Here is an 18060-nt window from a genome sequence, read left to right on the forward strand (position 1 = left end):
GTATTTGGCAAATAAATATAAAAATGAATTACCACCGCGTGATAATAATTATATAATATTCCACAATAAAGTAAAAAGTGAAAGACCAAAAAAAGGAAAAGGATACTCTTCTGGTTTCAACGCTAGCGTTACTTGTCCTGGTAATGTTCTCAGTGATATATCACGGCTAGAAATACTAATCGGAGGAAAACGAGCCGGAAATAACTCTCCGGAAATAATCAATGAGGCCGCTGATATTTGCAGGCGGTTATTTGCCGGTGGTATCATGGACATTAATGTATATCGAACGCTCATAGACGAACTCGTGGACCACGGTCATTACAGCGATTGATCAATCACTGGTGATCAATCACTGGTGATCAATCACTAATTGGAAAACACTGGTGTTTTTTATAATAAAGATGATTATACACTACAACCATGATAAACCAGTCAGCGTCTACGTGGTAAACTCACGATTACCCGTATACCGCGAGTGGTACGGAGACGGTCTCGGTAGCACCATTGCGGGGTTATTTACAAGAATGGCTCCAAAAGTGGCGCCGTTAGCTAAACAATTAGGAATGAAGGCTATTGATGTTATTCGTGATAAGGGTATTAGTGCTATTGGAGATGTTGCCGGAAGGGCGTTTTCTGCAGCACGAGATAAACTAATGTCGTTGGTGAGAAAAAGAAAACAGAAACCACCGGTGATGCCATCAACGACAGTGATGCCTGCAAATGTCAGTAAAGTAATAAATAACGCCGTAGAAGAAAAACTAGAGTCGTTGGCGGCTCTGGCAAAGCCATCCACCGATGCAACAACCAACGCGCTCATGAACGCGATAACGGGAAGTGGCCTACGACGAAAACGACGTTGATGAATTAAACATCAACATGATAAATAATAAAATGTTTGCGCGAACCGCTGATCCCGCGTTTGATATGGACGCCCCAGTGCGCAGGGATGATTCTGTCCGTGATTATCAATTTTATTCCTATCAACCACCACAAGCCAACCTACGATCGCGAATTGAACTTCAAGTCCAAGATACCAGTAAATACTTTTTGCCGTGTGAAGCGTTTATCGAAATTGAGGGAGAACTTGTAACAAATGTTGCCGATAATACACCATACGCAAATGACCCTCGTGTTCGAGTTGGCTTCGTCAACAACGGTATCATGGCGTTATTTGAGAGTGCCAGATATCTTATTGACGGACGAGAAATTGAATCAATAGAAAACGATGTTGATGTTGCAACAACGATAATCGGGCTAGCAAGATATTTTGATGATTATACAAGATCGGCGGGTCCATCTATGATGTTCGCGAAGGATACCACTAATAACGCTGATCATATTCAGTACATTAATTTGCTGATGAAAGAAGATACCGTAGTTGACCCACAGGCTGAAGCAGCTAACCCAGACCGCAGAGTAAAACCACTCGCTAATTTCACTGTTATAAGAAGTGTTAACAGTGATTTCAATCTAGGGTTTGCAACACGAGTAGCAACATTACAAGGACAACGCCGACAGTTTTCATGCGCGATTCCACTCCATCACATATTCGGATTTTGTAGAAATGTCAGAAAAGTTATCTATGGGGCTAAGCATACAATTGCGCTATCGCGAAGGGGCGATGATAACAATGTAATATGGCATGCTGCTGGTGTCGCTGCCGGTAAAGTCATTTTAACTAAAATAGCATTGTGGATGCCGGTGTTAACTCCATCAGTTACCACGGAAGCACGATTGTTATCATTTATGGAACAGGGGGGAAAATCGTTGTTGAGTTGGCTAGCGGTAACAACTGATGCTAAAGAGGATAATGTCGGCGATACATTTACATGGCACCTAGCATCAAAACAAGGCGTTTCAGCCCCGCGTCATATATTTGTTGCGTTACAGAATAGGGAACGATTGGGTAATCAAGAACACAGTCATATGATATTTGATCGATTAGGAGTCAGGGAGGTTTCGCTGAGAATAAACGGACAACAGGAACCATCCGAGGATATACAGCTTAATTACGACGACAACCATGTCGCACGTGTGTACCATCGATTGCTGTCATTTATGGCGCGTGATCAAAACGTTGACACCGGTTTGCAAATATCACAACTTGATTTTAAAAACCTGTATCCGATTTATTACTTTTCGTTGGAACATCTTGATTTAACGAGACAGTCCGTCGTTGATATACACTTCCGAGCTCGTATAGCCCCGGGTGTTGTTAATTATAGAGCGGTTGCTGTCATTCTCAGCGATAAATCAATGCTGTTGGAAGGTGTTGGTGGACGAATGAGAATCGTTGATGCACCAGTGGAAAACGTAATTGAAAACATAAACGCGTTTACAATAAAAATGTCGTATAATGTTGTCGGTGTAGAGTTGACCTATGGTCAAGTCAAGAAATTACGATCAAAGTCGGCTAAACAATGTGGAACCACAATAACGTTAAAGCCGTCACAGATGGCAGGTGGTAATCATAAGATATCGTTGACGGCGCGTCAAATAAAACATTTCAGTGATGCGATGAAGAATAAAAAGGGTGTTCAAATAGATTTTTCAGCCGCAGCGATTAAAAACATGGAAAAGACCGGTGGGATATTTCCGCTGTTAGCTGCGATTCCAGCGTTGATTGCCGCGGCGGCCCCAGCAGTGGCGAAGGCGGCGGCGTTGGGGGCCGTTGGTACCGCGGCGGGAATGGCATTGAAGAAGGCAACCGGGAAAGGCTATAAAAAAAAAACGACCCGTAGCCGGAAAGGGTCTAAGACTACCGGGAACCCCGTATTCATGGTACTCGGGGAAGGGTCTAAGACTACCGGGAACCGTTTAATGACTCCTATGTCTAATTTTGATTTAATAGATGCCGCAAACGCGTTAGCGATAAAAAACTTCAGAGGTGTTTTTATGAGGGATCAATTACCGACAAAACCAAGGAATATTGAAACCGGTATAATTAACCTCGATAAATCCTCCGGAGCGGGGACTCATTGGGTTGCATACGCAATTGATCCGCGTGCGATCGTCTATTTTGATTCATACGGGTTAGCCCCGCCAAACGAGTTCATGCGGTATATCCGGGCGTGTTCAGCCCCGGTTTTTTATTCCACGCTGCCAACACAACAATTAAGTGACCCACCGATATGCGGCCGTGAGGTATTGAACGTACTCGCGGCGATTTCATCATCGCGGAAACCACCTCATGTGGTTGTAAACGAATACACTAGTGGGGTCGTAGAGGCCTGGCGGGTTAATTAAAAACACTGTTTTTTTTACAATAATAATGATTGATATCTGGGGACGACCGGTTTCGGCGCTGAAAAAACCCACGGAAACGCTCGCCACCGATGACATAAAAAAACTAATCGAGGATGAAATCGCTGATACGTTAAATTTAACCAGTGTTGACCCGGGCGAAATAGTTGTATTTCAAGACCGCCAGGGTAAATTGAAATCCAGTAATGTGTCGCTGAATGACGTTTTAATACGACAGCGTGATGCCACCGAGAACAATATCGTGTTGTATACCGATGACGGACGACTTAAATCAGGTGAATCCATCTTGACGATAAATGGAAAAATAAGTACACTTGGCAACAATTATATATCCGTGTCGGATTCGTTAAAAAATTTGTATGATAAATTTGACGCGCAAGCAAATCAGTTCGAGGGGATACAAAAGTCTGTCACCGATATACAACTCACTACTGCTAGTTTTTTTGGAACCCCGACGGTAACCGAACCGAATCTTGTGGGGATAAAAAGTACTATTTCGAAGTTTACAACGCTGTCGGGCCAATTTTACATGTTACGAAAAAATTTTAACAGGGCTGATAACACCATTGATAAATTCTTTGGTAAAAAAAAATACCAAACCGGATGAAATTACAATAACTATAAATGATATCACTGCGTATGGACAGGAAATAGAAACAATCAAAAATGATGTTGAAACGATCAAAGCGGGGTTATACGTGCATATACGGGAAATAGGAACAATCAAAACTGATGTTAAAGAGAACAAAATTGCTGTAGACGCGCATACACAGGAAATAGGAACAATGAAAACTGATGTTAAAGAGAACAAAATTGCTGTAGACGCGCATACACAGGAAATAGGAACAATCAAAACTGATGTTGCAGCGAACAAAAAGAGTGTAGACGCGCATACACAGGAAATAGAAACAATCAAAACTGATATTGAAGCGATCAAAGGGGATATAGAAACGCATACACAGGAAATAGGAACAATCAAACTTGGTGTTGCAGCGAACAGAAAGGGTATAGACGCGTATCGGGAGGAAATAGGAACAATCAAAACTAATGTTAAAAAGAACGAAAGGGATATAGACGCGCATGCATATGAAATAAGAACAATCAAAACTGATGTTGCAGCGATTAAAGACAGACAACCGAAGGTGACAAAAATAAAAACCCCTCATGAAAACACCATCAACTCGGTATACACAATTCGGCATGGAACATTTATCTGGACTCCTACACAGAATATAATAAATATCACCGCAACCGTCAAGGGTATTTATCGATTGACACTGGTTTCAATGATGCAGTTTAATATATCATCGTCAAGTTCATCCGGGTTTAACAATACAATATCAACAATTATAGACAAAGACGCAACTGAACCGTTTACAATTAGAGCCGTTGATAGAAATTTAACCAGGGCAAACATTACATGGTATGTGGAATTTGTAGCGGATCTAAGTAATTAAAAACACTAGCTCTTTTAAAATAAAAATGACCACCAAGGTAATTGAATCAGAGGTATCACCGACGTCACATCAATATCGATTCGATACCGTAAAAGAATTCTCCGCGAATTTGAAAACGCTTTCCGAACAATACCGTGTAAAAATAAAAAAATACCGTCGAAAAATAACCACCATCGACGCGGTCGTGTACTCGGTGTCGGGTATAGTAGCCGGTACCGGTGTTATTTTATCCACGGTAACCATGATGGCCCCGATCGCTGTTCCAATCGCTATCTCCGCGGCGACAACAATTGCTGGAGTCGCCAACGCAATCACTAGAAAGATATCATCGTGTTCTCAGAAAAAACTCAACGAGTATACAGTAAAACATCAAATAGTATCCGACGCGTACTCGAAATTATCCGGGTCGATCTCGTTGGCGATAGATAATTCGTTTATATCCGATGTTGAATTCTCCACGATGGTCCAGTTGTATGACTCCGCGATGTCAAAAATCGAGGATTTTCAACTGGAAGCTGGAAACCACGTGGCTGAAACCACTTCAATGGGCTTAAAACATTCTCCTGAAACCACTTCAATGGGCTTAAAACATTCTCCTGAAAACAAGCAGGTTGTTAATATTCGGTGTTGAAATTAAACACTAGAAACAGCGAATAATAATAATGTCGCTGAACCCCGATGGGTTTCAATTACTTCAACGGATCGCGGAGAACACCACTCCGGTACAAACAAGTATGATATCGATAACATCAACGAAGCCAGAATTCAGTATAAACTTCCCTTCTCCGATTCCAGTGAAGGAAATAGCGCTGGCAAAATTGCGAATATATCACAGTTGGCCTAATATCCGAGCGGAAGCATTTAATGGACAACAACCTAATAACTGGTTTTTGCATGGACAAATAAACCCGATGGGACCCCAGACTGGAATGAGGTTACAATACCAACTGGGTCATACCAAGTAGAACAAATCAATAAAGAATTTCAACGCAGGATAAAATCGATCACAGGAAAAGAATCAAAAATCGCTATTACGGTTCATGAACCGACGTTATCGTCGACGATTGAAATAAGCACACCGGGGTATATGGTTGATATTTATAACAGTTCAATAAGAACCATACTAGGTTGGCCCATGAATCCACCTAATGAAATCCCCGCGGACTTGCACACGAATGCGCAATCGTATCATAAAATTATTACCAGTTATCAAGATGATTTGTCTATTATGAAAAGCATGTTATTTCCCAGTTGGTTTATATTTCAAGACAGGAATGCCATATATTGGTATTTTCAGTATAAGGTAACTCCTGAATCGCGCGTCATATTAACAGTTAATTTAAATGATATCAATAGTTTTTTTACTGAAATTAATCGTAATTACCAATTGCAACTAGAACAACTACGGAAAACAAAAGCACGAAAACACGTTGAGGTGTTAAATCAACTTATATCAGACATGGAATATATCAATGAACGAATCGTTAAAATAATATCCGCTAACAGCGATGGTAATAAACAAAAATTCCTAACCGAGTATAATATCACAGAAGCCGATTTACCCGATTTCAAGTTTCCAGGATACAACGCGCCAGAACTAAGAAAGTCTCTTAATGATTTTCTCGATCCATTAACTATCCTCAAACACGATAACGGAGATGGTGGTAGGCATATTGCCCCATACAATGTAAATATCGCATCGGTGATAGCAATCAATCTAGTGTGCGATGTTATCGAAGGGAGTTACCAGGTAGATACCAATCAATCAAATCAAGCTCAACAGGGGTATATCCTTTATTCATTTTCACCAACAGCCCCTCCCCGGATTCTTAATCGTTGAGAGCCCGATTAATCCGGTCTATATGCGATGCCATAATCGGTTTTTAACGAGAATTAATTTTAGACTTACCGATCAGTCAAATAACCTAATTGATCTACAAGAGGAGGAGTTAGTAATCACTCTGTTTGTAAGATCATTGTAAATAACCACTTAGCAGCAGGGGGGAAATGACATCGACGCGGTCGTCGCTGTGTTTACCGGACGCTGACGACGCTGGGATCGGCTCGCAGAACCAAATGACGTCACCGTCGTGTAGGATGGACCGTCGTCGTTTTTTTTTTACCGGCGCTGACTACACCGGATCCGCTGAGTGCAGAAATATTAATTAAGCCAAATGACGATTGGACAAAATGTCGGATTCGCCCCCCCCCCCCTGCTGCTGATAAAATTAGCGATTATGGTAATAACATGGGTAACCAGAACATGACGCTTAACTGGTCGTTGTCAGATCCTCACGTAGGACAGGGAAGGTCTGTTTTCAATCGGATTGTCTTTGAAGCTAACTAGAAATAGTACTATTTCTTTCAAAACTTTTAGAACACCAAAACAAATCAGGACTGCCATTGTTTCTTTGATCGTTTCACTATAAAATGTATCTTAACTTTCTGGAACAAATGGAAATGAGAGCAGTGACCCTTTGTTCCGCCAGTGTATTATAAGCGTGGTTTACCTTGTCCCTGATGAGCATGATAAGCTAATCTATGTTGTCCATTATCTTACCTGGATTGGTGATAAAGATTAGCTTATACATGCATTAGCTTGTTTTATATGTGGTAAATATTTGCGTAGTTGCAAATATAGTATTGACGTTGCCGTTAGACTTTTATATGATTTGTCTAAATACAGCTTTTGCACTAAGGATTTCTACCAGTTGAACGTACTATTTTAATCTCTGCTTCTATATAACGTGTCCATTCGCATACAGTAAAGCTTTACAAGTTATGTCAGAAAGAATAAAAGTGACTGTAAGCACAGTTGGGTTCCATAGTAAGATTATGTTAGATCAGATAGTGAAAACAAAATGTACATACAAAAGAATACTTAATTCGACTTCGATAGTTTCAGAAGGAAGAAAAATACAGCAAAGACAGAAATCACTTGCTTGATTAGTCATGAAAGAATATAAAGTCAAAAGTATGAGAGTATATAAATACAACAAAAACCGACGTTATATGTAGATAGATAGATAGATAGATAGATAGATAGATATAGATATCGCTTCGTTTGCACCTATTATTTATTTTGCATTTATTTCAATTTTTCCACCTGATCAAGATCGTACAATTCATTTGTATGATTTTCTGTGTATTTTGGATGTTGTATATCGGTGTATATGTGAGTATGATGTTATAAAACATCTGCCGTACTAGGATGGTTGTTGTTGTTGTGGGGTTTAACGCCATTTTTCAGCACAAGATAGGCTATGCATGGCGGCCAGTATTAATGGTGCAGGAAGAACCCGGGAAAACCCCGAGAAGAACCACCGACCCACGAGAAGCTACTGGCAAGCTTTCTCACATACCCACATTGGCCGAATCCTGGACTCGAACCCACGCAGACAGAGGTGAGATGCAGTGATCCAAAATGGAGAGCGCTTTAAACCACTCGGCCACTCGGGGCCCCTAGGTTGGTTGTAGGTATGTTGTATGCAAATTTTTATGTACATGTAAATATGCTATAGGATGCATGTTGTTCCTTTAAGACAACTTTTAATTAATTTTTTTTTTCTTCTCCCGCTTAACTTGCTTAGATTGCGAATGTAAAATTGTATGTTTCTTTGTGTCTGAAGCATCTTAAGCATGTCTTCTACATGCAATATCCCGTAATATATTTTATTATATATCTCATAAAAGCAACGATGTCGTTGATGATGTCACGTTTCAGAAATAAAAAATACAGTATCACCAGCAGAGGATCATATTTCCAGTTTATGTTTCTCTGTTAATGTGTTCCAAGTATATAATGACAAGCAGAAGACAAGGAAGGTAGTGTTCAGCCGCTGTAGCATTCTGAATGCGGAGGAAATAAGCAGAGGAACTACACAGGTATTTTGTTCGGAGTGAACGCAAAGAACAAGGCTGATAGGACATGCAAATGTGAGGCCCTCAGGCCGATACTTTTGTTATTACGCCGTTCTTTCTACCGACTCGGAACAACGAACTTATGTGCTTTTGTCTTATTACATATCCCGTTTTATTCACACATAATCTTTATGATCTTTTTAATGTATATTCAAAAAAAAAATGAGTTAAGGCATTTCGAGCTTTATGAGAGATATATGACATACATAAACGGGGCTAAGCACACACACACACACACACACACACACACACACACATATACTCTCTGTTTAGTTGCGTCATCGGTCTGTATTTTTATGTTTTCATATAAAACAAGAAATTATTTATGCATTCAGCTTAATGTAGATAAGTTAAGAATATATGTTAAGAAAAGGAGGATACTTGATTTTTAATATTCATAATATTCTACGTTGAACAGTCGCAAAAGTTTAAAAAGTAATCAAAAATTCACTTCCCTGCGTGTACCCCAGTGATATAAAGGTCTCAACAATGTCATTCTTCTAAATTTACACCACAGTCTAAACACCTACTGCTCTATTTGGTATGACTACCTCTTTGATGCGAATTATCACGAGCTTTGCTAAACAAATTCGGTTCCTCGGTGATCTGACAAATTGAAAAGTTCCTCCACTTAAACTTGCTCCTTACAAAATAGTTTAACAAAAAATGAAGTTGAAATGGATTTGGGTCACGTTCGGAATTTTAGATGATTTATATTGTGGAATTGCGTATGTGTGATCATTGCTGTAGCTTTGAGCAATAACAACGGATTCAGGGGGTTTTGTTATTCTGTTTCTTAGACAATTGTGTTTGCGCCCAGAGTTCGGCATTTTGTGGCAATTAGCAAACTCATTTGTGTAATGTTTTGGTTTTGTAATGAGAGAGGATACGGTCTCTTTCTACAGACAAGTTTAATGCTTGGATTTTGTAATGAGTGAGGATACGGCCTCTTTCAACAAACATGTGTACTCTTTGGGTTTTGTAATGAGAGAAGACGCGGCCTCTTTCTGCACACAAGTGTAATGTTTGGGTTTTGTACTGCGAGAGCATATGGCCTCTTTCAACAGACATGTGTACTCTTTGGGTTTTGTAATGAGAGAGGACACAGCTTCTTTCTGCAGACAAGTGTAATTTTTGGGTTTTGTAATGAGAGAGGATACGACCTCTTTCTACAGACACGTGTTTATTCCTTGACATACAAACTCATTGGTGTAATGTTCTTGTTTTGTTATGAGAGAGAGAAGACAGCCTGTTTCTACAGACACGTGTTTATTCCTTTACATGCATACTACATCATACTCGTTTATCTCACTTGTCAGACCTACATCTAGCAGCCTAGACATCAACCTTATCTCTGGTATTTCGGATACTGAAACAGCAGTAGGAAAGTCTAGTTTACCATAACAGCACTGCTTCTAGCACACTACATTCTTGAAGTTAAAAAGTTATTGTCCCATAATTATATGTTTATCGTGACTGCGTCTTTCTTAATTTGTCTGGATTTTTTAAATTTCAATACAATAATTAAGCGGCAAAGTACCCCCCCCCCTCTCTCTCTCTCTCACACACACACACACACGGTTGATGTTGCTCTGCAAACCAACTTCATCTGAGAACTCAATGTCAAACATTCTTTCCAAAATATTGCTGTTAATCTTAAATAATCAAACTCTCATTTGTCGGCGGTAGATTCCGTTAAAAGTCCATAATCTGATCGTCGCTACTTTCCTATGGCATTCCCTCATATTCCCTTGCAGCAAAAGCGACATTTTTGCACCCAATATGGCCGGATTTCTTCACAATACGTCTTTGCATTTTTGAATAGCTTAAAATGTAAAGCAATAGATCCTTTCCTGTATTGTATAAGTTTAATATTATGGAATAATTTAAGTTGTAAAAGTTTTTCCTGGTTGAGTGTGCTGTACGGAAATTTTACGATGAGCGATACGGAATCACAGAACGAACATCAGTATCGAACGCCAGGTCACCTATATAAGTATTAAATGACTACGTAATACATTTTAATCTGGGTAAAACCAGATTCGCTGAACACAATTATTGCAGTACTTAGGGATTATTTAAAACAAAATGGACAAAACAGTTTGGAATTCGAGGAGTTGCTCCCTCTGCAGTGTGTGCTACTGAGAGAATTTTTATAATGGTGTGTCGGAGAGAGTCTAAATATCCTTCAATAAATCCGCATTGCCAAATATAAATATTCAGAATAATAAACAATGTATTTTCCTTGTTAGGGGAATATATGTAACATGTGTTCACCAGCGACAAGCCATGTTCGCGCTAATGGAACATTACTTGCTTTGAGTGAACACATTTTTATAGCTCTACCTCGCGAGGGCAATAAGTGCATAGTGGAGGCATCTTGAAATCAAGAAAGTATCAAGAAATCAGCTTAATTGTAAAAACCTACCCGACTACGCGTGTTCTTTGTAACCAGTTTCGCACTCAGTGGTAGTAGCACTCCTCTTTTCTTTGACTGAAACTTCTGACAATGGTCCTTTCTTGGCTTTGAACACGAAATACACAGTATTCATGTTGTATACGCCATCTTATTTATGCAAATGCATCTATCAATTAGATTTCGAAAAGTGTATTATGTCATGGATTCACCAGCGTAAAACATTACTTCAGTTTGACTTTAACACTCTAATTCGTACTTAAAAAGATGTGTGCTGAACCCAATGAAAATGACAGGCATCCATCCAATATGTGAACTATATTCAATTCTGGCATGACCTATCACTAACAAACGTATAGCGAAGTCAGTCTAGACTGTACCAGTCCTGTTATACTCGAAGTAATGTGTATCTATCTGCACAGTTCTTACACAAAAACGTAGAGCAATCAGTTCAGCCTTCACATTTGTCAGTAGAATCAAGCTAAAACTTCACGCCACACTACACATGGCCTTTGGAGAGTGTTCGGGACCGTATTCAAATCATACAAGGTATGGCTGGCAATACAATGACTTTAAAAAGTACGACGATCCAGCAAGGAATGCACTTCAATCACCATGTTAATTATGTTGCATTAAACGATGTACTACAGCACAGACATTCTTTACGGTGAAGATAAATTAAATAGTGAACAGTTTCTTCTTAGTATGTACAAATGCAACGTTTTATTTTTCAATATGTTTTCATTGTGAATCGGGGAAACATGAGAGCTCAGAAGATCAAGATGTTATCGCCCAATTATCTGACCGTATATGCTCCTCTGCGATATCATTTAGCGTGTTATTGCTATCATCTAGGTTTTACACCATTTGTCCATAAATCGATGCGGATTTAACAAAATATTATGCAGACAAGCGATTGAAGCCCAATCACAAAATAATAAGAACAATATTATTATTATTATTATTATTATTATTATTATTATTAAATGTAAGAAAGGCAGAAGAAAGAAAAATGGATGGAAATCGTTTGTGATCAAATAGGTAGAAAAAGAGGCTATGTGTCTTCTCAGAAACTTAACCGACAGGACGGATTGTTTTTGTTACAATACAACAGCACAGCGTCTAACCTTTCATATAACTACCTACTTTAAGTTTCTTTACAAAGGAAAAATGGTACCCTGCATATATTAATATGCACAAATTGAAACAATATCACAGATGCACACCACAGATCATGATTAATAACTGGAAACACAAACTAGTGTCATCATTAGGTCATAAACATGACAGCATTTAGAACCTGTCTTCTAAGAGTTGTAGACTTTTTGCAGACCTTGAAAGAATAGTACCATGGACACGTTAATCTTGACTAAAACTTTGATTTATGAGTAATGTAAACAACGTATGTGCGAGTACCAACACAATAAAAATGATTTCAAAGGAAACACAATTTTTCGTAATTATTGGATTATTTGGAGTCAGAAGATAGCAGAATTATACAAGTAAAACGAAATTCAATGGACCCGGTGCTATTGTTTGTTATGGTGGAGTAAATCAGCAATATGCTAAACTCCAATATAATTGGATAAAATAATCATCGATTATCGCTTTAATTCACAAATTCTAAATAATTATGTTTCAAAACAATCTAATGTTACTTACATGCTGTTTGTAGGGGTACAAAAGTTATGTATTTTAAGAAACGGCGCCAATAAATTTAAGGGACATATTCATAACAGTCAACATTTTATTAATTTGACTAATTATAAGATGGTAAAAAGTATCACATTTTATCTAAGATGCATTACTATTATGACCGTGACATCACTGTACTGCAAAGCTTCATATAACGTTCTAATGCTAAATACATATAGCGTTCTAATTGTAACTAACGTATTTGGGAGAGGTGACCCCGCCCCCTTATCAACTATACTCGCGTGCAAGTCGGGTCCAAGTAAAATATGCATAGACCCATATCTACCTTAGCATGATGCTCAAGCAATTCTGAGTCTATGCAGTTTGTTACCAGTAATTAGTAGAACAAACAACGTAGACGTTGATATGCTGGCGTAGTATGCGACAGCAGATCAGGGCCTATGCTGCTTGCAATTGGCCCTGACGTACAGGTGAGTATAGTCCATATAAATGTACATGTATACATGGAGTTACGTCACGTGCTAACAATGTATGTTTATCGGTTTCATGTGTACCGGTTAAACTAGATCATGTCATGTGATAATAAATATAGTGACTACTCGGAAAATGATATTAAAACTTGCTGGACATTCTTCCGGGTTTAAAGTAGCACACTCCATATGGGCGATATTTAAAGCCAATTGTTAACGCAAATTTCAGTATAGGTGGGTGGGGATGGTACTCTGTGAAGAATGCCTACAACTGATGGTAATAGTGATGTCCAATTTCTTTCAGTAAAGCATCCTGCAACATTCATGAAAAAATTACTTGTATAACGAAAATCGGTAACCTTTCATCCACATACTTCGATGCAATGTACAAAGGAGTATGTATGATACAGTGAAAATGAAATGTCACTGACACTAACGAATAATCCATTTAGTGGCTAGATGTGGACTTGGAATGTTACTAGAAGAAATTGAAAACGGGCAGTTTTTCTGGACTTGCCAAATAAAATGGATTTAAATTAGTCCCGAATAACCTTATCAACAACAAAAAGTATGGTAGACGTGTATTGGCCATAAGCTGCATTTTATGACGAAGACAATAACACGGGTTCTCCATGTATTTTGGTAATGATAATAATGACACAATTTTTCGTCCCAAACATAATGATGGTCCCCAAAATAAAGTCTGGAATATTTTCATATTTTCTGCTCAAATGTATTTATGTGCATGCTTTACATATATCTATTTGTCCATCCGTCTATTGTTATGTATATTTTATATGAATTTTTAGTTGGTTTTTTATTCATTAAATGTTATGTATAAATGTATTTTTGTCTTGACCTTGTCCAAAATCGAGGTCATTTCCTACCTGTCATGATTTCAGTTTTGTAAGCAATATGATTATCTCAATCAGAGTCCAGAACACTGGAAATTGACCATGAAATACCGGGTCTACCTCTTCTTTACCACATTTTGTAATATAATTCTAGTAAGAGACCTTCTAATTATGACTAAGATTTTATTTTGTAAATATTTGGAACCTTCCAGAATTAAATTTTCCATTAAGTAATAGTTTTCATAGAAAATGCTAATTGTGACCTGAAGTAAAGTGGAGGACTATATAATGGTGGTTATCTAGAAATTATTCGTTCGCGCTGCAAGATATAATCAGATTCAGTTGTATTATAGTTGTGTCCAGTATTTTATTTGGGCTGGAATTTATTTATTCAAATTATTTAATTCAAGTATTTCTTCTCTGGAAATACAAAGTGATCAAAATTAACATTGTTGGAAATCGAGATTTGGAGTTATAGTATAGTTCAAATAGGGATATATCCTTGGTTTGCATTATTATGATTCAACAAATGACTGCTGGCACATCACTATGAAACAGGCCATCACAGGCACGTGAACACTTTCAGCGTTTGATTTATTTTGTAATACCACTAAAGTTTATTCAGAACTTTAATCATGAGAACTTGCGCTAGAAATTAATGGACAATTTGTGATTTAATTCGCAATAACGTAAGTTTATTTTTAACAGATTCACTTGTGCATTCTAAGGAAATAATTTATTTGTTGAATTGTACAAAACTTGTCGTTTTGACTTTGATGATAGGGTCATAACACTATATATATATATATATATATATATATATATATATATATATATATATATATATATATATAGTGTACCACAGTTGGTGGTTCAGATGCCTGTACTTGATTAAATAATAAGTTTATATCTCTAACCACTTTCTTGGTATCAAAATAATGGTTTAAAGGCAAAATGCACGATATATATAGGATTTAGTCTAGTATTTCCCCTTTATGTAGACCATCAGCCATACAAAGCTTGCTAATTGTATCATGTTTTCTAAAGTACCCCATATTTTTGCAAATGACTACAATGTACAAGGATAAAGACTCATTTATTAAGTGTACGTGTTATACACAAAACATAAGTAACTACGTATCACAAATGCAGAAATATGTCACTAAATTACCAACAATATGTATAGAACTAATTGTACACATTTTTGCAAACGTATACAGTTTATTTAGGATACGTAGCTGATGAAAATTAGTTTTCAATATCTTTATATAATCAAAGACGCTTGCAATCATACATTTGTTTTTCATTTTGCTAGTTATAAAAATATGCTTCAATGTTAAAACTGCATACTATTCCTCCATTTATAATTTATATCATTTTAATGATCAATGCAGGAAAATTGTTTTATATGAAACGATTATAATTTCTCTACAATTTACGTGCACAGTTAACATATACATGCTTAGCGTCTGGCCGATACATACTTAAGAAGAAACCCTGCCCAATTTTACAAATTATGTTTAAAGATGTAAAATTTTCGGAATAAAAAATAATTGCCATCTTTCTCGTTATTGTAACTTATGTTCGTGTGTGTGTGTGTGTGTGTAAGCACAAGCATTATGTTAGTATGTGCGTGTAAGTACAAGCATTATGTTCGTGTGTGTGTGTGTAAGTACAAGCATTATGTTCGTGTGTGTGTGTGTGTGTAAGTAAAAGCATTATATTCGTGTGTGTGTGTGTGTGTGTGTGTGTGTGTACAAGCATTCATTTTTAAGACCGAAAACTATCCAAGGATTTTCAGGGAACCATTTCTTCTCTGTTCGAATTTCACGTAATCTATCTGGTCAACTAAATATTTTCTCATTTGCTGAGCCCGTATGTTTCATGATCTCTCTCTCTCTCTCTCTCTCTCTCTCTCTCTCTCTCTGTGCTAGACATCGTGTCCTGATTGTTACCATCCTTTTCAAAGATTCCCTGCCTAGTAATAATGTAAGCAGTAAATTGTAGGTATCAGGCGTTAGCTTCAGTCTTCCAAGTTTTATTAATAAGCTTTGTAATGTCAGGACAGTGTCTTTTAAAAGGTGTCAGCTATATAAGCTGAATGATTCTACCTTATGTATTTTTTTGGATGACAATGTATGCAACAGTTAACATACACGTAGCATATTCATCTACTATATGTGACAGGTTGGATTTTCTTCGGTGGACTACGATTTCCTTTCGAGCCATGATATTTTATTTTATTCTAAGATAATTTGATTCCAAATAACAGAACGGATATAATATCTTGTTGTTTTATTCCATTAAATCAAAACAAGTTAATTTTACAGCTATTTGCGATCCGGAAATGTGAAAACAAACATTAAAAAATCCCAGGCTCCTGCCCCAGAAAATTAAATTGTTGGTACTAGCATAAATGCAGTCTACCGTGGTAGATATAGCGATATGTTTAAAACTACCGCGGTACAATAAATTTGGTGGCACCAAGCTCTAGCAGAAATGTTTCGCAGGAGCTGTTCGATCAAATATGTGATTTTGATGACTTTCCCTAGAATTGTTGCATATAATATGTTCACAGAATCATGTTTTTGGTGGCTTTCTTGGCAATCTTTTATTTTCCATAGTAGAGATTTAGAAAATGTGCATTTTTCACAACTCCATAACCCTGATAGTCTTGGGGGGGGGGGTATCCAATTTTGTTGGAATTTTAGAACATAGATGACTTCCTTATTAACACTGGAAAGTACATTAGCTACGAATTGCTCGGAGTTACGTGGCTGTGCGTGAAAGGTTTATTGACTTCTTCAACCACTGTACTGTTCATCTTTTTTATGACTTCTGCTGCATGCTTTTGCATTTTGAATGGAATATGGTTTTAACACTATTCAGTATTGTAATTTGTTTGACTTGTTTGGTCAATACGCTGCAAAGATTCATATCGTTTAATCTAATGTGAGCATAGTTCATATTTATTCTCGTAATACCTGCAGCCAAACTAATACCCTATATGAATAAACATATTTTTTTTTATATTTCTCGAACTTGTTATTTAAAAGGTCATTTGTATGCTAAAAGCATAATGGCAGCAACTTCGACTTCCGTTCCTATTTATAAAGGCGATATATATATATATATATATATATATATATATATATATATATATATATATATATATATATATATATATATAAAGAACTAAATCATGTAACTAATTTTCTAATTTTTTTTACACTATATACAAACACTTATGATGATAATATTTTATCTGCTATAAAGGAATGTTTGTAAACAATGCAGCAGAACCATGAGTGATGAGAGATAAGAGGTCGGAAACTATAACATTATGCCTTCAAACGTTCATGAAAAGACCCGTTTCACAATGCAGATTCCCTATTATAGGGATGGATCGTAATGCTAATAATCCACGGGTTGCATAACGTGTGCGGCTTGCTTACTAAAATGGGCCAAAGTCATGGGAGATGGAGGTTGCGACGCGTATAGAACCAAAAATGCCAAACCCCTATTTCCAGTCTACTTAATAATTTGCTCCATTAAAAATATATTGAAACTTAGTTTCAGATATACTTGGGGGGGTGAGTGGCTGTTTGCTTTATGACAACGTTTCACTTGAATTGAGGACATATTATATGGAGAAAAAAATATTCCAAATATGCAAATGTGTATATATTTCATAAAAATTAAAAATACATAAAATACACACGGCTGAATAAGCAGTAAGTTGCGATCCAAACAAGAATGTGTCATGATGATAAAACAAAGAGACATAAAACAGCTCCGATTGACTAAACTAATGCTATCGTTGAATATAGCATTAGGAACGAATGACTGGTTTTTACATACAGATTTGAGCAATATCACATAGTTTGGGCTACATTAAAATAGATTGGGGTAGTTTGTGGGGTATTTTGGTGGAGTTTGGAGTCTTTCGTGCTACCCACTTTTCCTGGTCTGTAACAAACCTATTATTTCTGCTAACTTTTCCCCGATTTTCTGGTAGTGTG

The 18060-nt window shown here is 37.3% G+C and overlaps 1 protein-coding gene across 1 annotated transcript in view; it reads right to left on the reverse strand.

Moving 5' to 3' along the window:
- The window catches only part of LOC149779201 (uncharacterized), a 102040-nt gene extending 90583 nt beyond the window's left edge, over positions 1-11457 (reverse strand). The window contains exon 1 of the mRNA XM_089939768.1: positions 11071-11457. The gene's annotated coding sequence lies outside the window, so the exon portion shown is untranslated. The remainder of the gene's footprint in view (positions 1-11070) is intronic.
- Between the last annotated feature and the right edge of the window lie 6603 nt (positions 11458-18060).

Source organism: Sinohyriopsis cumingii, chromosome 17, assembly GCF_028554795.1.
Source record: "Sinohyriopsis cumingii isolate HCF-2022 chromosome 17, ASM2855479v2, whole genome shotgun sequence".
Taxonomy (NCBI): Eukaryota; Metazoa; Mollusca; class Bivalvia; order Unionida; family Unionidae; genus Sinohyriopsis; species Sinohyriopsis cumingii.